The sequence below is a fragment of the Talpa occidentalis genome, unplaced genomic scaffold (genome assembly GCF_014898055.3).
Source record: "Talpa occidentalis isolate TD23 unplaced genomic scaffold, MPIMG_talOcc4v2.1 talOcc4.6, whole genome shotgun sequence".
NCBI classification, from domain to species: domain Eukaryota; kingdom Metazoa; phylum Chordata; class Mammalia; order Eulipotyphla; family Talpidae; genus Talpa; species Talpa occidentalis.
In genome coordinates, this window is record NW_023604972.1 from 116,331,061 (window position 1) to 116,356,702 (window position 25,642).

At 34.5% G+C, this 25,642-nt stretch overlaps 1 pseudogene; it reads left to right on the forward strand.

Moving 5' to 3' along the window:
• Nucleotides 1-24,968: 24,968 nt before the first annotated feature.
• Nucleotides 24,969-25,128, forward strand: LOC119230271 (U4 spliceosomal RNA; annotated as a pseudogene).
• Nucleotides 25,129-25,642: the final 514 nt, after the last annotated feature.

Sequence of the window (25,642 nt, forward strand, 5' to 3'; positions counted from 1 at the left end):
TTTAGGTGTGAAAAATGACTTTTTCTTTAGAAAACAATTCTGGTTTTGTAATTCTAATACAAGATTCTCTCGTGTAAATAAGCGTGTATTTTGGGAGTGAATTATATCTTCAAAAGATGCTGTTAATGTACTGTAGCCTTCTCCAAAAAAGTTAAATATCTCTGCAACAGAAACCAATCAAATTATTTCAATGTAATTTATTAAACACCAATTTTATTATTAAATATCAAATTATTCAATTTAAGTAGTACATTTTTTATATATCTAGCTATGGGATTTTTAAAATGCTAATTCTTAGTATCTATTCCTTTTGCTTTTAATTATTTGTAGTTTTTTTTAATTGAGAATAATCTTCCTATTTCATGTCAGTGTGACAACTAGGGTAAACAGGTAATATTGTAACACGTAGTTAAATTTAGTTAACATTCTTTTTTTTTTTTTTTTTTTTTTTTTCAAATATTAAATTTTTATTTTTATATTCCCCCATACAATTGCAAACGCCCCATTCTGACCCCAATCCTTCCCCTCCCGCCCCCCCCCCCCAAAAAGTGTCTCTGGTTCATAGTTTTTGTTGATTTTGATTTTCACTTTCTTATATTCATTTTCCTGGTCCCTTATTTAAGTTTTCTAGATTCCTGCTATGAGTGAGACCATCCGGTATTTTTCTTTTTCTTTTTGGCTTATTTCGCTGAGCATGATCCCTTCCAGTGCCATCCATGTTGCTGCAAATTGCATGTGTTTATCTTTTTTGAATGCTGAGTAATATTCCATGGTATATATGTACCACATCTTCTTGATCCAGTCATCTATTTTTGGGCATTTGGGTGTTTCCAAAGCTTAGCTATTGTAAACAGTGCTGCTATAAACATAGGAGTGCAGGTGCTCTTTGGAATGGATGTTTCTGTGTCCTTTGGGTAAATACCTAGGAGTGGAATTGCTGGATCATATGGAAGCTCTATGTTTAGTAGGTCCAGAAATCTCCACACAGCTCTCCATAGTGGTTGGACCAGTTTGCACTCCCACCAACAGTGCACAAGAGTTCCTTTTTCTCCACATCCTCGCCAACATTTGTTGTTGCTAGTTTTTTAATATGTGCCATTCTCACTGGTGTGAGATGGTATCTCATGGTAGTTTTGATTTGCATTTCCCTGATTACAAGTGATGTTGAACATTTTTTCATATGTCTGTTGGCCATTTGCATTTCCTCTTCAGAGAAGTTTCTTTTTAGCTCTTCTGCCCATTTTTGACTGGATTATTTTCTTTGTTGTTGCTGAGTCTCATCAGCTCTTTGCAGATTTTTGTGATCAGTCCTTTATCATTAGTGTTGGGTGCAAAAATGTTCTCCCAGTTGGTGGGGTTTCTCTTTGTTTTTGTTATTGTCTCTTTTGCTGTGCAGAAGCTCTTTAATTTGATGTAGTCCCAGCTGTTTATCTTTCTCTTCACTATCACTGCTTTGGGTGATGTGTCTGTAAAGATGTCTTTGATGTGCAAATCCCGTAGTGTTTCGCCTATATTTCCTTCTATGTATTTTATGGTTTCAGGTCTTATGTCTAGTTCTTTAATCCATTTGAGTTGATTTTTGTGTATGGTGTGAGGTAGTGGTCAAGCTTCATTCTTTTGCATGTAGCGACCCAGTTTTCCCAGCACCATCTATTGAACAAACTTTCTTTGCTCCAATGCATAGTCTTTGCTCCTTTGTCAAAGATTAGTTGACCATAAATCTGTGGGTTTATTTTTGGATTTTCTATTCGATTCCATTGGTCTGTATGTCTGTTCTTGTTCCAATACCATGCAGTTTTGATGATTATGGCTTTGTAGTATAGTTTGAAGTCTGGAGTGTGATGCCTCCATTTCCTTCTTTTTTTTTCAGTAGAGCTTTGGCTATTCGGGGTTTTTGGTGATTCCATATGAATTTCATCAATAATTGTTCTATTTCTTTGAAGAATGCCATTGAGATTTTGATTGGAATAGCATTGAATCTGTATATTGCTTTTGGTAGGATGGCCATTTTAATAATGTTTATTCTTCCAATCCATGAGCAGGGGATGTCTTTCCATTTCTTTGTGTCTTCTTCTATTTCTTTTAACAGTGTTTTATAGTTTTCTTTGTATAGGTCCTTTACCTCTTTTGTTAGATTTATTCCCAAATATTTGATTTTTTTTGTTTCGATAATAAAAGGGGTGGTTTTTTTGATTTCTTCTTCTTCAGATTTATTGTTTGTGTATAGGAAGGCTACTGACTTTTGCGTGTTGATTTTGTATCCTGCCACTTTACTGAATTGATTGATGAGTTGAATAGTTTTTCTGTGGAGATTTTGGGGTCTCTATGTATATTATCATATCATCTGCAAATAGTGATAGTTTGACTTCTTCTTTTCCTATTTGGATTCCTTGGATGTCTTTCTCTTGTCTTATTGCTCTGGCTAGGACTTCCAGTATTATATTGAAAAGCAGTGGTGAGAGTGGACATCCTTGTCTTGTTCCAGATCTTAATGGAATTGCTTTCAGCTTTTCACCATTGAGAATGATACTGGCTGTTGGCTTGTCATAGATGGCCTTTATGATGTTGAGGTATGTTCCTTGTATCCCAAGAATTTCAAGGGCTTTTATCATGAATGGGTGTTGCACTTTGTCGAAAGCTTTCTCAGCATCTATTGATATTATCATATGGTTTTTATATTTCTTTTGTTGATGTGTTGGATAACGTTGATTGATTTTCGGATGTTAAACCATCCTTGTGCCCCTGGAATGAATCCAACTTGGTCGTGGTGAATTATCTTATGGATACATTGTTGGATTCTGATAGCTAAAATTTTATTGAGGATTTTTGCATCAGTGTTCATTAGGGAGTTAGTTAACATTCTTAAGACTTGGGAGAAATGTTTTTCTTTTGGACTCATTTGATATACATATGGCAAAGTGAATAGACAAAAGTAAACTTAGACTATAATTTAATCATTTAATAGTTACTTACATTTAATACTTGGGTAAGTATAGCCTAAGTTACAGAACATGGAAAAATAAAAATAAATGTATAGAAATATGGTACCAAGAAACTCTATTTATGATCAATCTAGTTGCAAAAATATTTTTTTATACAGATACCTACTATTGATTTGTACAATGATATATCTGTATATTCATTTAATAAATTAATAGTTAATAATAAACATAAAATATGAAGTACCTATTCTGTCACTAAGCAACAAAGATGTGCAAAACATTATGAAAGCTGACAGGTATAAATTTAAGTTCTGTTGTTTATTCACAAGAGAGTAAGATCTGAGAGGATTCCTTGAATATATTTTCAATCAAAGAAGAAAGTAAAATATAGTGGAACTGTCAATAATTAATTAATATTTCAAATGAAAGTAAAGTCATATTCCATTTGGTATATGTAAAATTTGGATTCAGCAATATATCTCCATGTATGTAAATTGCAAAGCTATTTTGATCTACTCTCCAGCATTTTTAAAATTTATTTAATAATCACTTATATAGCACTTCTTATGTGGCAGAGAATATTCAATGTGTTTATCAATATTAACTCATTTAATGACATAAGTTCAATTATCTTACAATTATCTTTTACTTTATGATTATAAAAATAATGAACAATATCTATCAGATATAATCTTAAGCCCAAGTATAGAGATTTGACCTTTCTGAGCACCCCCTGAGGACTAACTTAATTAGAATAACAAATCTATGACTTGTTCTTCCTTCTATTATAATTTTCTACCATTTTCTTTTGAACTTAAATTGCATGTAGTATATCAAATTAATGTATCCATAACAGCATGTCACTGTCTTTATCCCATAAAATACCCTAGTCTTCAGTGATTCTCTGAGAAACAAAAAAAAAATAGCATAATACTAGCAACAATGATATAGTGTAATTATATATGCATAACATAATTATACAATATATAATATAACAATAACAATATAATATTTTTTTGGAATATGAATTCGAAATCTTCTGAAAAATCAAATGTTCCAAAATTTGACTAAAAATATCCTCCCCATCTTGTTTTTTTAATTAACACCTCTACAAATTCCGAACAGCTTGTGCTTGAGAGAAGACATGTTGAGAAACAATGGTCTATATTAGGGTTCATCAAACTATAGCCCATAGGCCAAATCTGGTCTGCTGTCTGTTTTTGTAGACCCCATAAACTAAGAAAGGTTTCTATGTTTTTAAATAGCTGGGGAGAAAAATGGAGAGGATTTTGAAATATGCTCGTATTCCCATTCCAGCGACCATAAATAAAGTTTGATTGGAACATAGCCATGTTCACTCAATCATATATTGCCCGTGGCTGTTTTTGAGCTACAACAGAACTGAGTTGTGAAAGAGGCTCTATGGCCCACAAGGTCTAAAATATTTACTGTCTTGCTTTTATAGGAAAAAAAAATATTTGCATTCTGTTATGCATTCTCAAGGAAGTCTCTCACATATTCAGCTGAGAGCATTTACCATGATGCCATGCCCCAGTGCAGGTGTTAATAATGCAGTTGGAGTGGGCTGAATGGCAGCCCGCCAAAAGGAAAGCTCATGTACTAACCATACCTGTAAAATGTGATCTTATTTGGAAAAAAGATCTTTGTATAGATGATTAGGTAAATATATTGAGATGCAATTACCCTGGGCAACACAGGTGAACAATTAGAGCAATGACATAAATCCTTACAGGAGACAGAAGAGGAGACACAGAGAAAAGACAAGGTCATGTAAAGGCAGAGATAGACATTAGAGTTCTGCAGCCACAAGTGAAAGCATGCTCAGGTTAGCAGAAGCTGGATGAGGCAGGCAAGGATTCTCTCCTGCAGTCTTTAGAGAGAGTAGGGTCCTGCCAGCACTGTGTTTCAGACTTCTGGCCTCCAGAACTGAGATAATACATTTCTGTTGTTTTAAGTCACACAGTTTGAATAAATGGTTAAAAGAACCTTAGGAAACTTATAAAACAGGTTATATTTCACTTAGAATTTAAGTAAGTACAATAAATAGTAGTTCAGATGATAAATCACATTTGAAAAAGGAAAGCTTGTATAGTGCAGAATCAAAGGACTTTAGAACGTGACAGTAAGCCAAATACAAATATGGTAAAGAAACAAATTATAGGGCCTTCCTGGTGGCCTAGGGAACCTCAACACTATCACCACAATAGCCTGAGTTCCATCCCCAGCCAGGGAGCTGTCACACATATGGCGCAGCAGACCTCACTTGTCTTACCTGCTGCTCCCCTCAGCAGTGTGTTTCAGTGGATCGCCTGTTCTGCTCCCCACTGTCTCTGCTGAATCCTCTCACCCCCCACATCTCTGACCTATACCTCAGTTCTTCTATGCATAAACAAATAAATAAATCTTTAAAAAAAGAAAGACAGGGCCTCCCCTGGTGGTGCAGGCGGTTGAGCGCAGAGCTGTGAAGCTGTCCTCAGCCTCTGCAGTGCTGGTTCAATCCCGGCCAGCCAGCTGGTGAGAATCCCACATGGCGCAGCAGACCTCTCCTGTCTCGCCCGCTGCTCCCCTCAGCAGTGTATTTCGTCAGTCTGCCTGTTCTGTTCCCCTCTCTGTCTCTGGTGAATCCTATCACCCTCCCACGCATCTGGCCTATATCCCAGTTATTGTATAAATAAATAAATATATTTTTTTAAAGATTTATGTATGTATGTATGTATTTATTTATTTATTTATACAAGCACTGGGTACAGTGAGAAGTGCGGGTGGGTGAGAGAATTCACCAGAGCCAGAGTGGGGAGCAGAGCAGGCAGAAGGACCGAAGTACACTGCTGAGGGGAGCAGCGGGCGGCAGGAGAGGTCTGCGCGACATGCGGGACCCTCCTCTGGTGGCTGGGGAGCAGTGGGGATAGAAACGGCCTGCAGAGGCCGTGGGCAGCTTCGCAACCCAGCGCTCAACCGCTGTGCCACCTGGGAGGCCCAAATAAATAAATCTTAAAAAACAGTATAAAAATAAGTGGGGATGAGCATTGCAGATAAAGGAAGTAGTAAATACTAATATAAGTAGTAAATGCAAAGTTATTAATAATATTCATAAAAGAAAATGGTGAAGTAGTGGAATCAATGTGGGTTTAAGGAAAAAGGGAAAGTAAAATTTTATGCCTTCAGAATAGAAAATTCAGATATTTTCCCCATAATTAGGAAAGCAGAAAGAAGTATGGAGTTGGAAGGAAAAGTGGGGTTGAGAGGTTTTATTATTTTTGTTTTGAAGACTGTAGAAATAAGAGTTTGTATCACTTCTGAAATTATCCAATACCAGGAAATAAAATTGCAGGTAAGATGGAATTGATAGAGAAATGATCTTGAGGAGAAAAAGGTCTCTGAGTCCTCAAATAAAAGAGTATGGATGGGACTATCGGTATCTGGTAACAGGAGTTTAAATAAGGTATTAAAAGGAAGGATCATTTAGCTATATTTTGAAATCATCAGTAATTAAAGGAAGAGTTATATTGGAAGAATTAACACAGAAGAAGTAGTACACCCTTCAAAAAATGAACATAGGAAAGCTAGGGCTCAGAAGATGACTGTAGCATGAGGGAAAGGAGTGGTATAGTTTAATTCATGACATTCAAAGCTGGAGGTATTTAAGAAGGGGAAGGGAGATTAACAAGGACACTAAGTCGACCAGGTTATTTTTAAGTATCAATTTAAAGATTTTTTTTAAATTAAGCTACTTCATTTGTTAAATTCTAGTTTAGACAAATAACATTCATTGTTTTAAAAGAATTTTTTTTTTGAAGAATCCTCTAGCTTGTGACAATTTTACTTTATTTTTAAATTCATTCCTCTCTCTTCATTTTCACAACCACTGCTCTAATAAAAATGTGTTAATTTTCAATATTCATTTAAGAATATTCTTACTCCTTCCCAGAATCCTTTGGCAAATTCATATCATTAGATTCAAAGTCCAGCTAGTTGCTAGCTCTTTATCTGTCCTAATCCACAGATTTAGGACTTTCCCACCAAAATAAATATCTATTCTCTCCGGTGACAATGCTATCAATAGATTTATTTTCTTCTACTGCAAAAACCTATGCAGTACTATTCTCTTTCCTGCCTATATTTGCTCTTTACTGTACACAAGATCCATTTCAAAAATCAAATCTTTTCAAAATATACATGGCTAGTTTAAGTCATTTAAGGTATTGGGTAAAATCTTGCATATGTGCACTTTGTTGTGCTAGTACTTATATATTTTATATATATATATTTATAAAATATTACTTGAATAGCGTAGATCTAATAGGTGTAAATGAACTCAAAGTCAGAGCCATTCTCCTCCTAGTATCTGATCGATTACACTGGTTGCACACAGTATTTGAATCAGAGCCAGGAACATTTTGCTCATCCTTTAAAATCTGCTAATATTATACCCTTTCAGCAACCAGCTCCAGCTTATAGTAATGAATACCTAAATTGACAATCAAAAATTATGATGATTGTTATTATTCTTCTTTTGTATTCCAGGAAATGTTTGGTTTGTTGTTTATCCATCTTTTTTGAGCCAAGCTAACAGTGATGACTTTTCAATATTCTATTTTATCCAGACTTCCTGTTATATGAGAAGTCATATATTCTACCTGATAAAAATGCAGTTGCTCAGCTCTAAATAAATCAGAAATTATTCTAAATTCAGTCATTAATGCATGGAAGAGAGTAGTCTCTTATAAAATATAACTACTTAGCATTTCATACTGCTTTTGTTTTATCCAGGTCCAAATATATCCCAAAATCAAAAAAGAAGTCATAACCCTTAGTTTTGAGCCTGTGTCTAGAAAGCAAATGATATAGATGACTGGGAAATCTATTACCATGTGATAAATGATCAGACAAATCAGTTAATACTTTGAATTACCTAGCATGACAGTCATAATAATACCAAAACTATTTTTAAATTATGGCTTAGGCAAATTTTTTTTCTTTACACTGTGAACTTTGAAATGCTTTCTATGTAATTAACATGTTAATTTTTATTAAAATGCATTATTTATCTAATGGTATCTAATGGCTAGAAGAATCATACACCTATGAAAAAAATTGGTTCTTTCTTTGGATTATATCAATAACCTCCTAATGATTTGATTTTTTGGGAAGACTTTTATTCTTGGCCACATACAATATTCTCCGATTCTGCATAAAATTGACATGTAAATTAATAATAATTACATGAAATCAAACCCAAAGAAGAAGTTAACATTCTTTTGAGAGGTAAAGGTCACTAGAAAGATCAATCACCACTAAGTCTGAAATGTAAATTTATTCCTAAATCCAATTTTAACATCTTATGTGACTTTTGTTATGTAACTTAATTTCTCTGCATCCTTGTGTTCTCATCAATACAAAGATTTCATATACTTTTATGTCTTTTTATGTTTCCTACATTTCTAAATCACATGTATCACAGTAGAGCAAGAGGTTATAAATTTAATTCAACAGATTTTGACCAATTACATATATTTTCATTAATTTAATTAGGAAATCTTGTTAAAAGTTCAAATTTACCTGTATTGCAAATTATCTCCTTCCCTTAACCTCTGTCTCTCCCTATCTTTTTTTGTGATCTCTCTTCTTCACAAAATGAGATTATATTAAAGACATATCTTTGCAGCTTATTATTTTCCTCTGGTTAACTATGAATAAATAGTTTAGTACATAAATAGCTACCTCATTCTTTGTGACATCTATATTATGATCCATGGTACAGATTTTCTGTTGCATTTTACAGGAACATTCACATAAATTTTTCTGAATCTACTGTAATTATAAGCAAAACTGTGATTCTTGTGTGTCTGTATTAGTACAGCACTCATACTTTTATTTTATTAAATATTACCTTTAAAAAGGTACTCCTGAAGCAAATTATATTCATGCTTTATGTTTAAATGGATGACATTGAATGTTTCCAAAAAGATAGTAGGAAGTTCATATCCACATCCCCATGTAAGGCATTGACCAGAGTTAAAGTCTGATGCTCTTTGCAGGGAGTAGGAGGGAAGAATAGTCTGGTGACATGGTCCACTTTATACTTTTAAACGATGACTAATGGTATTGTGGAGATAAATTGAAATTGACACAGACTGAAGCCAAAAAGAACCACAAAGGTTTTGTTGAAGAGTCTGAGTATGTTAAATTAAGGTCCACGAGGACAACACTGAATGATTCTAGAGAACAGTCATAAGGACAACTGCTGAGGCAGAAGTGCACTAAAGTTAATGGGTAGGTAAGAAAAATGACCAGCATTTCCAAAGTGGACTGAAATGAATTCAGTGTGTTCAGCTTTCATCTTTTCATTTGTTCCTTGACAAATATATATTGAGCTCCCATAATATGTCAGACACAATTCTAGACTCTGGGAGGACAGCAATGAACAAAGTTGCTGCTCTAAAGCTTAGTTTCTACTGAGAAGTTGAGTGCAAAGCTCCTAAGGCAATAAGCATGTCAGAGGAAAAATAAACTGCATGAAGAAAAGAGAAAATAATTGTCTCTTTTATAAGAGGGACTGAGCATTTTATTTTTTTTTAAAGATTTATTTATTTATTTATACAAGCACTGGGTACACTCAGAAGCACGTGAGGGTGAGAGCATTCACCAGAACCAGAGCGGGGAACACAACAGGCAGACTGACAAAATACACTGCTGAGGGGAGCAGTGGGCGGCAAGAGAGGTCTGGCACCATGTGGGACCCTCGCCCTGCGGCAGGGGATCAAACTAGCACTGCAGAGGCTGTGAGCAGCTTCGCAGCCAAGCGCTCAACTGCTGTGCCACCAGGGGAGACCCAGACTAAGCATTTTAAATGAGGTAATCAGGTGAAGTCTTTCACACAGATTAGAGCATAACTCTAAAGAAAATAAAATTGCAAGAAATACACACACACAAACCACATTCTCACCATTACAAAGTGATTAAAAAAAACCTTATTAGAGTTAGAGTTCTAATAATATGAACATAAGACAAGATGATTAACAGAGAAAAAGTTGGCATAAGGGAAATTTTGGGGAAATTAAAAAATAACTGACAATTTCAGACCCTGTTACTTAAAGATGCACTCTGTTAAATTTGTTAGGATTTTGTCGTAAGAAATGATCTTTTGACAAACTAATAAATGACCCTATTAGAACAGAGTTTATGAATCTGCCTACAAAAGCAAATGCTTTTTAAAATTGCACCCAGCTCATTAAAATAATGATGGCCAATTTGCTGCGCAATGAAGAGTTTTTGGTGGCTTTGCAATGATCCTGTGTGTTCCTGCCCTTGTGGGAACATCCTTTCCTTCCTCTTGGGTTATTTGGGCAGAGTTGCTTCTGTTCTAAACGCACATTGCATAACTGATTTCATAATATTATTCTATGCCCTCTGTGGTCCTTGTTGCGTAGGTAATCGGGGTTTTATTTGGAGGGTGTAATGCAACAGATAGCAAGTTCATTTTCACTGTGAAATCTAAGCCTCCAGAGCATTGTCCAGAAATTATTTAGTCTTCCTTAGCCTAAGAATTAACAATACCTTTTGAAATGTTTCAGTGAAGAAACATGATTATTTTAACAGTGACACCTATTTTCTCATCACTTGGAAAAATTAAATGAGGCATCCTAGTTTCTTGGCAAACTGCCTGCCATTATTTTTGACAACGGGATGTTTTCTTTATCTTTTTCTCTTTACAAAATGTATATGCAATGTATAAATTTATTCATTTCACTGTTTAAACTTTATTTGGGGGCAAAAATTTTCCAAGATTTTGATTCTAATTACCTGCTAAGGAATTGCAGCTGGCTATATGTCACAAACAAATAAACCATAGTAGAAAGAGAAGAGGACCTCTAAATATATTCAATAATAATTGAGGAAGGAACTTAGTTAGAAATTGAAATTTATAACTTAATCTACTTCAATTTCTGACTAAGACTTTCTAAATCATAGGCTCCTAAATATTAGCTTATCATGTAGAGATAATGTTTTCGCTGTTTTATTTATATTTGTGTGAGCACTCCTACATTTTGTTCTCTAAAAATAGATAAAAGTCTTTATAATGAGATTTTTTGTTCTTAACAACTATCTGGAATTTATATTTGACTGGATTTTTTTCTTAGATTCTTTTTGGTAGTGGTTTTCTGTTAGTTTAAACATCATTATTTATACAATTTCAGTTTTCTCTCTTTTCAGCATTTTCAAGCACTTTTTACTCTCCACCTTCAAAAGACTTCAGGCAATAATAGCATCCATGATTTGTATTAAAGATATCTAGTAATATAAAGAATGATACACTGACATATAAATCATCTTCACTGTCGATCCATTGTAGAAATAATACTTTATCTTCCTTCATCTTACAGATATCTTTAATAGAAAATAACTTCCCCCCAAATTTCCCTTATATGCATTCAGTCAAAATTCACATTGAAAATCCCCCAAATCTGATTGCAATATATATTCATAAATATTCATAAAGAGGAATGTGTTTGAATACGATACTCTTATTCTTGATGGACTGAGTTAGAGTCACATTCACAGTCATTTTTCATAATGTTACTTGCCTCAAGTGACAAAAGTTGTAGATTTTAAAGACAGCAGAAAATAATAATAAATGCAATAGAGATTTTTATATTAAAAAATGTGTGATGTCTGAATGCCAGAGGCAGAAAACTTTAATTAAAATACTTGTATTTTGAGAGACAGGGAAATGATAATCTACATTTTTAAAAGAGGAAAATAACAAAGAAATATCTTATATTAAGGATATTTCTTAATCACAGTTGTCAGAGAAATATTGACCTATAAAAGAGATAAATAGTCAATAAATAGTTTTTAAATTATATTGCTGTGATGGACTGCAAATCATAGGTTTAAAATAACTATATAATAATTGTTCATCAATAATGCTGACTGCAGGGTGATAAAGGTGAGGAAAGACATCTCGCTAATTACCTGGGCACAATCAATTTTATCATGGATGACAGGAGTTTAGATCACATCTAGTCCAATATCTATTTTATATTAAGTAAGTCTTTGAGTTCAGGCAATTGTTATGAAATAGATTGACGTTTTGTACCTTAGACAAGACATTTCACATCTCCAAGTCATAGAATTATAATTTAAGAACATTTACAAAGTACTGTTTGTGTCTTATTTGCTACTTGTGTGCCACCATTCCATAGTACAAATTTATAAGGAAAAAAGATTTTGAAAAACAATTTGGAGATATAATAATTAAGACTATAAGTAAAATTTGCTAAAGATTTATATGAGATGGGAACTGCCATTTATATATATATAACTGCCATCCAAATATATATAAAGTTTATACCCATGAGAGTTTTGGTTGAGCCACCAGTTACACGCTCCACAGAGAATAATGGCTGTCTTCTTGTATCACTAGGTCTGTGTCTCTGTCTTCTATCATTAAGAATGGAGGTAAATAGGCATTGAGGAACAGGTCCAGGCTGTGGAGCCACACCAACCTAACTTGGGTGGTGATCATATTCCATGTTAGTTTTGTGTTCTTGATTAGGAGCCAAATCTTATGACTCTCAATTGTGCATTTGTAAAATAAAGATAATCATACTTTACCCTGCTAAGATTTTTTGTGAGGAAAAAAGATAATAGATCTAGAAAGCTTAGGAATCAGTCATTGCTCCATGACAAAATAGTCAGAGTCAACTCATCCTTTTTTATAATAATTACTATTAAATTCATTCCTTACTATCTCAAAAGGAAACTCTGTCTCACACCCTCACCCACACCCTCAATGTCCCTAAATATAATGCAGAGGTATATGTTTTAATATCTAAATATTCAACTATGACTACATGCTAAGGACTGAATTCTTTAAGATGCCAAGTCTATAAAGTATTTGTTAGGGTACTAAAATGATTATGTTACTATCCTAGAAAACATAATCAGTTGTCATATGCTTGCAACTGGAACCATCAACAATGGAGTTGTTAAGTGTATTTGACTCCAGTACAACAAGGACTCTGTGATTTAATTTCCTGCCTTGAATGTCAATAGTGACTCCTATCATTGTAATATCAAAAGCTATCCCCCCAAATTTGCACCCCTTTGAAGGGGTGGAAATATCTAAAGGGTGGTAGCACCCCTTTGAAGAACCACTGACAAAACATGTTCTGAATGAGATGAGGTTTGGAACTGTGGACATGAGCTTAAATATCTTTGCTATCACCCTTGGGACTGTGTTACCTAGGGCATGTTACAAAACTCTAAAATTTAGTTTCTCGATCTTCAGAAGTTTGGGTAGAGGATATGACATATACTTGATCATGAACTGAGGAAATTACATAAAATATGCTTGCGAAGTGTTTAGTAGTGTAACTGAAACGGACACAATTATTTCTAAGTATCTGTTAGATATTTTTAAATTATTGAGGTAATGTGGGTTTACATTGTTTGTGTTTACAGGAGTATAGGACCCCCCCCTTTAAGGTGTTATAACCAGAATGTACCCGCCACCAAAGCACCCATATTCCACCACAGTCCCTGTGCTCCCTCCCCAATGTTCCCCCCTATCCCAATGTATCTCTCCCTCTGGATTCCTCAGTTCTACGGTCAGCTTTCAAAAGTTAGTTTTAAATGTGGTTTATCTGACCCTTTGTTTGGTTTCTTTATCATCTACATATGTGAGCCCAGCTGATATTTGTCTTTCTCCTTCTGACTTATATTGCTTAGCATAATTTCTTCCAGTTCTGTCCATGTTGCCACAAATGTTAGGTCTTAATGCAAGAGGTAAATATTACTTTCTTTGTTTTACCTAATTATTTTTCTGTAGACAGAAACTTGCTACAGCTAACTATAATCTTGCTCCTAAAAGTTCCTAAGATTCACATCTCTGCTTTATTATCATAGTTGCTCTAGTTTCTAATTTCTTGCTATGATTTCCCCCCCTGCTCTTACTCTTTCCTGTCTCTTTTCTCATTGCACAATCTTACTCTCTTCCCCTCAATCTCTCTTGTTGCTTCTACTGTTCTTCTTCATACCATCTTTTCTAAGCTGCCCTTGTGATTGAAGGGCCAATTTAAAGTTTCCTCAGGAATTTCTATGGGTTGCTTGAGAATCCATCAAGAATCTCATAGAATAGGGGCCTCCCTGGTGGCGCAAGCGGTTAAGACACAACCTATGAAGTTGTCTGCAGCCACTGCAGCACAAGTTCGATCCCCAGCTGGCCAGGGAGCTACCCACATGGCACAGTAGACCTCTCCTGACTCGCCCACTGCTCCCCTCAGCAGTGTACTTCAGTCAGTCTGCCTGTTCTGTTCCCCACTCTGTCTCTGGTGAATCCTCCCCCTCCCCGCACCTCTGGCCTGTACCCCAGCTCTTGTATGCATAAATAAATAAATCTTAAAAAAAAAAAATCTCATAGAACAAAGCAAGCAGAAATCAGAAAAAAATTAAGATTCTCATAACAATAAATAAATAGAATATTAGAAAATATAATCATTCTATTAGAGATTCTATCCAGAAGAAATAGGGGGAAATTCAAGGCATATTGACTTGGAAAGGAATATATGAAACTATCTTTCTTTGAAGATGCCAGAATCTTGTAAATTGTATTCTACAAAAAAAAAATTAATAAATACAGCAAGTTTTCAAGATTTAAGATCATAATACAAAACTCCACTGTATTTATATACACTAGTAATTCCATATACACTAGTAATTACTAATCTGGAAATTAAACCTAATGAAGTATAAGTTTTATTTATACCCCCAAAATATAAAATATCATTAAAAATTTTAAAAAGACCTAAATAAATTAAAAGACATTTAATGATTGCACTGGAAATCTTAGTTTTGTTAAGACAATAATTCACTTCAATTTAAGTTTAGATTCAGCACAATTCTTGTCAAAATCCAGCTGCTTCTATGCAGAAAGTGATGAGCTGATCCAAAAATTTATATAGAAATGCCAGGGACCAAAGTAGCCAAGATTTTCTTAAACAGGAAGAAAAAAATTGAGATTTCATACTTCCCAATTTTAAATTTTACTATAAAGTTACATCAAGACAGATTAGTATTGGAATAAACCTGGACATATAGATCAATGTAGTAGAATTGAGAGATCAGAAATAAACTCTTATATTGATAGTAAATTGATTATTCATAATGGTGCTAAAAATTAAGGTGGGAAGAATAGTCTTTTCAACAAATGATCTTGGTATCTACCTCTGTAGAATGAAATTGGATATCTATCGCATTCCATATCCAAAAAGTAACTTAAAGTGGATCATAGACTTAAATAAAAATATCTTCGAACTATTAGAATAAACACAGGCATAAATCTTATGACCTTAACTCCTTAGATTAAAGAGAGGTTTTTCTTTAGCTATGATACCAAAAACACAAATGCAAAGAAAGAAAAAAACAAAATCAGATTTCATCAAATCAAAGCTTGGCCATCAAGAGACAGACACCATCAATAAGTGAAAGAGCAAGTCCAAAAATGCGGATTGTAGCTTTACCTGAGAAAAGTCTAGTATCCAGAAAATATTAGGATTACAGTATGAGGGTAGATCACTGGTTGGTGATGGCCAAAGAAAGAATCACCAAACAATAGTGCTTGGATTATACCTCAACAAATGGAGAAAAGGACAAGTATAGAGGCAAAGGAGCAAATTGCAAACAACATAATATGTATTACTCATTGTCTATTAGGTCAACTGTGTGTGTGTGTGTGTGTATTTGTGTATGTATGTATATATATATTTTGCCTATATATTTGCATGTATTTTTCTAACTGATATGAAAATGTACAAGTAGCACTCTATAGCACTGTATACCTCATAGTGTTTGACTCATCATAGGTGCTTACCATGTCTAAATGTTCGGTCATTTAGACAAGAAAGAGAGACAATATTTATGTAGCAAGCATTATTCATGTACACTGGGGCTTTTTGAAGTAAACATTTTTGTTCAAATTATATACTTATATAATATATTTCTTACACATTATACACTGTCTTCTGGCTTTATGGTTTCTTTTAAACAATGACAACTGAATTTTCTGAAACAAAAGCAGTACATATGGCCTGACCTGCAAAAGACACAAGGACATTTTAAATTGGAGCAAACTATGGATATGAATCAAATGTTGACCGCATAATAAATCAAAATTAGAGAAACTTGGGTGCCCAGAGACCTGGCTTCTGAATTTGTTTTTCTCCTTATTATCTATTTGATTTTTGAGTAGGTTACTTAATCTTCCCATGTCTCATTTACAAAGAAGAGGAAATCACAGATTCAATAGGGCTGAGGTAGAAATTAAAATCTTGCTGACATGATTCACACTGGTCTAGGTACAAAGAAAATCCTAAATCAATTTTAGATGTCACCATTACTGTGAGGTTCAAGAATAAAATAATCCTTTAAAAGGATGGGTTATGACAAAAAATGAATTTTAGATATGAATAACAGAAAATGGTAATGTAAACTGGCCTTTGATGGATTACATTGGTCATATCTGGAAGTATCTTATTGAAAGGGTCGTGCCTTTTACTCAAAAATGAAATGCCAGAGAAATAGCTGTCCCTATGTGTGGGAACATAGATTCTTCCCTTGCAGCACATTGTGTCCAGTGCTGGAAACACAAATTGATGTACCATTTGCCCATTCAATTTTTGTTCTTCTCACAGACAAATCTCCTAACCAAATACAGAGAAAGATACTATCCCCTAAAGATAACAAATAAAGCAGGAATTATAACCAGGATACAGTCTGAGCAGGAAGAAGTAGAAATATTTAGAAGAGGTTCTTAGCACCCCCTAGTGTTAAATCTTTTTAAAAAAGATTTTTAAAAAGACTTTTAAAAAAGAAAAATACCGGATGGTCTCACTCATAGCAGGAATCTAGAAAACTTAAATAAGGGACCAGGAAAATGAATATAAGAAAGTGAAAATCAAAATCAACAAAAAACTATGAACCAGAGACACTTTTTGGGGGTGGGGGGCGGGAGGGGAAGGATTGGGGTCAGAATGGGGCGTTTGCAATTGTATGGGGGAATATAAAAATAAAATTTAATATAAAAAAAAAAAAAAAAAAAAAAAAACATGTGTTTCACGAAGGGATTCCAAAGTAAAAGCAACCAAGCTTTGTTCAAGTGATCCTTACTTAGTCTGCTTTAAAATTCACATACATATAATTCCTCAAAGACAAAAGTGTCTGACACTAACAATAAACAATTCAGTTAGTTCATCAAAAAGAAGCCGAAGTACAAATGAGAGGAGACATATCCAGCAGAGGGAAACTAATTCTATATTTAAAAATGCTCACAACTTGAAGCAATCAGATAATTAGAATATGTGTATTTGAGTAGAGTATTTAAGTCTGAGAATCCTAACTGATGCAATGTAATGATTGAATCTAGTTGAACTCTTTACTGGGCCATTTTAAGTGGAAATGCTGACTTGCTTAATACAGAGATTTGGGTACTTCTATTCTAATAGTATACATAGCCTACAGGACATGTCTCATTAAAATGTGCTGAGTTGAACTCTCAGGCTTGGGACTTTCATTCCACAAGATTCTAAAAGATTATAGATAACCACTGAAATAATTTTTTAAATAGTTTACAACAATAAAATGGAGTCCTGAAGTTCAGGAAGTTGGAAATTCTATAGTTCAATCAAGAAGTATTTGGTATTCTTGTTGATTAAATTTCATCTTCAAAAACCTTTTTTTTAAAAAAGAGATTTATTTATTTATTTATATAAGCACTGGATACAGTCAGAAGCGCAGGAGGGTGAGAGAATTCACCAGAGCCAGAGCAGGGAGCAGAACAGACAGACTGACGAAAGACACTGCTGAGGGGAGCAGCAGGTGGCAGGAGAGGTCTGCGCGCCATGTGGGACCCTAACCCAGTGGCCTGGGATCAACCCGCGCAGCAGAGGCTGCAGGCAGCTTCACAACCCAGCGCTCAACCTCTGCGCCACTGGGGAGGCCCTTCAAAAACCTCTTATAAAAGCTACAGATGAAAATTTCAAATATTTCAGCATGTTTATATGTAGCTTAAATAGAATGAAAATAGGTCATCTTAACATATATTTAATTGACTTTATTTCAGTCTGATTAATTATATGTCAATGCAATTAGAAAGCATCTTCATTTTATGGAAAACAAAACTATATCTGGTACATAAAATTGGTCTTAACAAAGCTTAAGTTTGAATTATTATGCTTTATCTTTTAGTTTGGTCTATCTTTTCCATAATTCCATGAAAAATGCAATACTTCTACTGGTTTGTAAAGTCTACTTGGTTGAGTCCTAAGGTTGCTCTGATAAGAATCATTCTCAAGTTTTCTTTTTTTTTTTTTTTTTTTATAGAGGCATGTTTTTTTTTTATTTATTTATTTGTTTGTTTGTTCGTTTACACATGCACTGGGTACAGTCAGAAGCACGGGAGGGTGAGAGAATTCACCAGAGCCAGAGCGGGGAGCAGAACAGGCAGAAGGACCGAAGTACACTGCTGAGGGGAGCAGCGGGCGCCAGGAGAGGTCTGCGCGCCATGTGGGACCCTCCTCTGGTGGCCGGGGAGCAGCCGGGGATCGAACCGGTGCCGCAGAGGCTGCGGGCAGCTTCGCAACCCAGCGCTCAACCGCTGCGCCACCGGGGAGGCCCCATTCTCAAGTTTTCTTAGTTTTCAATTTCACCTTTAAAATTTAAAGAAGGAACAGGTAAGGTATCATTCAGAGTGTTTACAGCCACAATTATTCATCATACACTCGAGCGTTAATCTACTTCTTCCCCGTGATTTCCCAGCACTTACTCATAGTCAACTGCACTTCTCCCGCATGCTGACTCTGCTTCCAGATTTCATTCTTATGACGTATCTGGTGTCTTTTTAGTTTAGTCCTTCTATATCCCTTAATTCAAATGCAGAAGAGTTTAAGGTCATGATTATATTTGATGAGGTTCTCCCAAATGATGAGATCAATTAGTAAAGAGTGACAGTTTTTTCCAAGAACAGACACTGAAGTAATTGGTATTGCTGGAAACAGCCTTGGTGAGAATGTTGACATATACACTATAAAAAAAGTTATCAAAAGCAGGTACTTAGTATAAATCTAATTAAATTAAATTAAATTGACACAAAATATAAGAATTAAGAGTTTCCACGGAATAGAAAGGAGCCTGGATTTTAAATACAGGTATAAAATTCCAGAATTTTTTGTTCTGGTTTACTTTCCTCCCTGAATCCTTCCCTGAAGAGTACAATGGGTCAAATAAATTAAATGGGCAATCTTCACTCCCAACAGCAAACAAGACACTCTGCACAATTTAGGGCAGGAAAGTAGCTATTTAAACCATTGATGTGAACTCATCACACAATCACCTAAACATATCATGCTTATGAAAGTTTAGAGCAGTAAGAAAATAGAAAAATTTTAAATATAAGAATTCCTCCCCAAAAGATATTTAGGTTTAAGAACTGGAGACTCTCTCAACATTGTCAACCAGTACTGAATAAACACATGTGAATATCTTTGAAGTTTGTTGGAAAACAAAGAACACATAGTCTTTGCCAATGACAGAAATAGCCAAAGTCAGCCACCAACCACGTTGTGAATGGAAAACGTGGGAACCTCCTGTTTAGAGGCTCATACTCAGCAGTGAGTTCATGTACTTGGTGATAAGCCCCGGGCGAGGCTCAATCTGTCATTAAGTGAAATCTTTGACTCCATTGTCAACTCATATATTATCCAGGCTAGGTCTTCTACTGTTCTGGACCCTTGGTTGCTGACTCCTACAGTTCATCTGCCTTGATTCAATGACTGATCTTGACAATTCAGATTAACTTCACTTCTGGAGTGACTACTCTGAATTAATAGTAACAGGGCAGATCTAAATACTCAAACCAAAGGATGAATATATTAGCTACTAACTATTTTCAATGTTCACATGTCATGTACAAGTCACCACCAAAATGATGGAAGACTATATAAAGTCAGGTTGGAGACTGAGAAGAGTATGAAGTTTCTAAGTCAAGTACCAAAAACCAAAATGTTTAGGAGGCACAACTTTCTTAACTATGATGAACTTTGTGGCTATGCAAGGGATCCTTGTATTGTGTGTACTGGGTGAAGATATAAATTATAAAAATTTTACTTAATGTTTTGTATAATGCAAGAAAAATAAGAAGACCTTAATAAATGAATAATTAACAATGGAGGGAAAAGAGAGAGAAGTAGGAAAGAAATAATGCAGAAAAAGTAGGAAGGATGAAAGAATGTGTTGTGAACAGACCTAAACCAAATTAGACAATCAGCCAAAGCTCTTTTGATTAGTAGGGTGCTCTTGCCTGCATATAACCCTCATCTACAGACTTCCCACAAGGGACATGAGAAGATTCCAGCAAGTGTTAGACCAACCACTGTGAGATCACAAATACTTACCAGCAAGCTAGCAATAAAATAAAGTAGAACTCCAGTAAATAAAATCTGCTTCAAGAAGGTATGGAAAGGGCCTCCCTGGTGGTGCCAGGGGTTAAGCACCACACTGTGAAGCAATCCGCAGCTTCTGCAGCATGAGTTTGATCCCTGGCCAGGGAACAACCCACATGGCGAGGCAGACCTCTCCTGTCTCGCCTGCTGCTCCCCTCAGCAGTGTGTTTCAGTCAGTCTGCCTGTTCTGTTCCCTGCTCTGTCTCTGGTGAATTCTCTCACACACACCCCACCTCTGTACCCCAGTTCTTGTATGCATACCCCATATGCCTGTACCCCAGTTCTTGTATGCATAAATAAATCTTAAAAAGAAAAGAAGGTATGGAAAGTCTACTTTATCCTCAGATAAGCCCCTTACCTCAAATGTTCACTCTCATGTAGATGCAAAAATCTTCTCTATTAAGTCTCTTTCTACCTGAGCCAGGCAAAAGTCGGCCATGAACTCTGGATTTGTGTGATGTGCAATCCTTAATTATTCAAGGATAGTGTTTGCACAATCTTACTAGCCAACCATATGTCTCAAGCACACCTCATTTCATCAAATATATATTTTTCTAAAATAACAAAGCCTAATTATTAACTCCTTGACAGTGTTCATTCTCTTTGAATGTCTTTAAAATGTGAGATATTTTTTTAAAAAAATATTTATGCATACAGAGCTGGGGTGCAGGCCAGGGGTGGGGTGGTGGTGAGAGGATTCACCAGAGACAGAGTAGGGAACAGAGCAGACAGATCTCCTGAAATACACTGCTGAGGGGAACGGCTGGCAAGACAAGAGAGGTCTGCTGTGCCATGAGGGTTATCTCCCTGGCCAGGGATGGAACTCATGCCACAGTGGCTGGCAATATCTCAATAGTGCTGAGACTTTAACCCCTGTGCCACCAAGGAGGCCCTAAAATGTGAAATCTTGATTAAGGTACTAAAATATTAAATTACTTCCCATAAAGGAAAAACTGGGACTGACTTACACTGTAACACCCACTTCTGCTCAATGTTTATAAAGTAAAATATTTCAGAGTAAAACAGGAAGGAAAAAGGAAGGGAAAAACATTTCAACTACTCCTCAGAGGCATTCACCGTTCCATCCATACTTCATTACTCAGCTCAAATTTTGCACCATAACTTTGGATAGTATTTCTGCTAGTAATTCTATCTTACTATCTGCTCCCTAAAATAATATACTAATTTTAGCCACATAGTAAAATCAGTAAAATTTTTATTGATTTTCACATAAAAATTGAGATGTTTTAGAATTTCAGATACGTCTTTCCACTCTTCAGAAAATTTTACTTATCATTTCTCAGACAATGTACATGTGTCTGAGTGTGTGTGTTTTATTTTTTTATTTGGTGTAGCTATATTTATGTACCTTGGAATATTTTGAAGTCTTTAGCTTTTTAGAATTCCTAGACCCTAGTAAAAGACCCTATAATGTAATTTATATCAGTGTTTGATTAAATAACTTTGTATTGAAAATGTGTTCTATACTATAATCCATTACAATATCAATTTCAAATATTACTTTTCCTTTTTAGTATGAAATAAATTGGCAGGTAAGAAGGAAATGACAAGTAAGTGGAAGGAAAAATTATGATCCAAATGGACACAGCAGACAGTTTGAGAAACATTTCAAAGTGATAAAAGAAAATAAAACCAACAGTTGAAAATGACAATTAAGAAGAACAAATTGCTACTTTAATCCAAGTCAAAAAACCCTCTCCAAAACGTCTGTTTCATTAAGTGGCAAATTAATTTGCTGGGACACTTTCCATCTTTTAAAATTTAAACATAATAACTTAATTCATATTTTGCACTAAAGTACTTATTTCCTGTCCTTAATCTTAGATATTTTGATCATTAAGTTCTTTTCAAGTTCAAGTTTCAAGGCAATATGAAATTCTACCAAAATTATACATAGAATTTTCCTGGTAGTTGTCAACAACTATGAAGTAATTTTTTCTTAATTTTATATGTGATAGAGCATTTAACAGGGTCAAGGCCATGTTTTAGAATCTGCTTAACACTTTCTGACACTTATTCGCAAAGAACTATTAAGATCCTCAGGATTTATGGAGAACCAAAAAAATATACTTTTCACTAAAGCAAAATTGATAGGTGTCTCTACAGATGTAATGCCAAATTGCCATACTGCTAATCTGGATGGAATTTGGGAATGTTTAGTATTAGCAAATTCTATATCATGGACTATTTGAAAGGATTTTTTTCTCATCATTCTGTTGTGATTCTCAATCCCCACTGTGCAAAAAGTAAAACCTTCTTGGAGCTTTTAAAAAGCAAAGATGCTCAGTTTTTACCTCCATTGAGACTCATTTAAAATGTCTGGATAAGGCCCACTTACTAGTATTTTATAAAACATTTATCTTTTTTCTAAAACATTGCCAAAATCTAATAGATTTTGTTAGATCTAACAGATCCCTAAGATTTATAACAAAATCTAACAGATCCCTAAGATTTATGCCAGAATTGGAATATACTCAGACTATATTTGTCTTTAATAGACACAATCTTTAGGAGATTTATTTATTATACCTTGTGCTTTCAATGAAGTAGCGGAGGGTCAGATGTCATATTTCTAAAAAAAATTTAGGAAATTGCTACTTATAGACTTAAGTGGCTATTCTTTATTGATATACTGAAAGACATCACTGAAAGGAATTAATATAGTGAAAGGAATTAATTACTGAAAAGAATTAATATAGTGAAATACTTGAAGATATAGGGTTTTTTTAATCCTAAAGAACTTGAAGTTTTGTCTCTTAGAATCTGATATCAACCAATTACCAACTAGTTTATATTTTCAATGGAAGAAATAGCTGATCAGTGACCATATTTAGAACGAGTGGCATGGCAGGAGGAAAATATATTTAACAAACAAGAGAATATTATATACATAAAATCTTTGTTAACAAAATGAACCTGAGAATTGAATGGTCACTTTGGGTATTTCAGGGGCAAAGTCATTTTTTTATCAAATACACAGATAAGAAAAAATACAATCTTCAATTAATTAGCAGTTAAATGACCAGAATCCTTAATACAGCAGTGTTATTATAATCCTTAGTTTTTAGAACAAAGAAATTAGCCAAGATTTAGTACAAATATTGCATAGGTTCTCTCTAGCTTTAGTACTTTGGGTTTATTTTAAACAAAGTGGGAAATAAGTAGTTTGTCCTCATGACATTTTGCCCCATTTTGAGGCCTTCATGCTGTCCCTTGGTTAACAAATATTCTTCATTGTAAGTCTGAAATCTGACCTTGACACATTATAAATTATCCCTGGCTTGTGTTCGGCTGCGTGTATAATTGTTCTCTTTCTTTAGTAGTGTCCAAGCAATATATGCACAGATGTCTGTGGCCAATAAAGAACCCATAGATTTTCATTTTAACAAGAAATGCTGAAGATTAATAGACTCAGAGTTTAAGTGGTTGAAACTTTATTCATTTGAGAATGGAATGTAGGTAAGGAGGGATACCTATTGTCACTCCAATTATCTTACTTAAATGGCCACTTGTCAAAATCTACTATAGTTCTTTGGATATTAATAAATGCTGAAAAATAAAAGGGATGCTGTATAAATTTAGTTAATCAATGTAAATGTCAAATATGGAAAGAGAAGAGTTAAATAAAATATCTTATGCTATAGAATGGGGACTGGATTGAAGCAGTGTTCTCCCAGAATTTATACTCTGAATTGTCTTGTAAAAGAGATTTGCCCAAGTCCTTCAGTCATTGTTAAATTTAAAACAATGCAAATAGCTTTAAGCAGTTTTACTTTGAATGTAGCTTATTTGTCAGAACAACCTCATATTTAAACATAAAATGGGAGAAAACTCTGCTCAGCATTAGCCATTGAGAAATTGTGTCTGATGCATAGTTGTTTTTTTTTTTTGCATTCAATTTAAAACAAATTTCTTTCTCTTTTATATTAGAATAATTTTTCCTTAGTAAGGCTGGAAGCCTCTATGTATACATTAGATTTAATCAGGGCAGTTTGTGACTGCAGTCTTTGTTGGAAATCAATCATACTAAAAATTAATTAACAAATTGATAAAATTAATTGCAAGCACAGACATTTACAAGCAAAAAATATGCATCAATGCTGTACTTGCTCAATCTTAGATTCTCGCAATCAATATTTCTTCCTCAAGATACTTTCATTATATAAATGTAACCTCCTGGACAAATTTATATGAATTGCTTTCATTATAATTAAGTTCTCTACTTAGCTAATAAAATTTAGAGTTAAATTTTTCTATAACTCTAATATAATACCAAAAGTTCACTAAAATAACATTTTATTTCTATTAAACCCATTAAAATTTAAATTGATTGAAAAATTAGTATAATGTGCAGTTCTATAAGATTGATCTATACTATTTGATGTGTTGGTTTGTAATCTATCAAAATGAAAATTAGAATTACAATAAAAATGGAAATGACCCATGATAATATTGGTCTGGTAGTTTTAAGAGTTTATGTAGTGCAAGCTTTGCGCAGTGGCAGTATCGTAGCCAACGAGGTTTATCCGAGGGGCGATTATTGCTAAGAGTTTATGTAGTGCAGACGGTCATAAAATTCATCATTCTTAGAAAAAATAAGAAGTGTTAAAGGAGTTGAAGGCAATTTTTTAGATTAGGCATTTTTTCCCATTTATGTTCATTGAGGTAAAGTTGGTTTACATTGTTGTATCGGTTTTGGAAGTTATAAGTTCAAAACTCTACAAGGGTTCGTTTTCACACCATGCCCACTACCACTGCTCCAATAATCCCCCACAATGTTCTGTTGGGTGCCCTTTGTCCCCCATTCCTGCCCTGCTATCCTACCCTTCTGGTTGCCTCAGTTTTGCAGTCAGATGTCAAAGGTTTGTTGTTGGCTTGATTTTGACTGACCCTTTGGTTTGTTTTTCTATATTACACAAATAAATGAGCCCAGCTGATATTTATCTTTCTCTTTCTGACTTATTTTGCTTAGCATAATCCTCTCCAGTTCCATCCACGTTGTCACATACCAAGAGTTTACAATTTTTTTTTATAGCTGAATTGTATTTCATTGTGTGTATTTGCCATGTCTTGTTAATCCACTCATGTGTTGTTGCTCACTTAGGTTTCTTCTATAACTCCACTATTATTAATAGTGCTGCAATGAACACATGTGTGCAT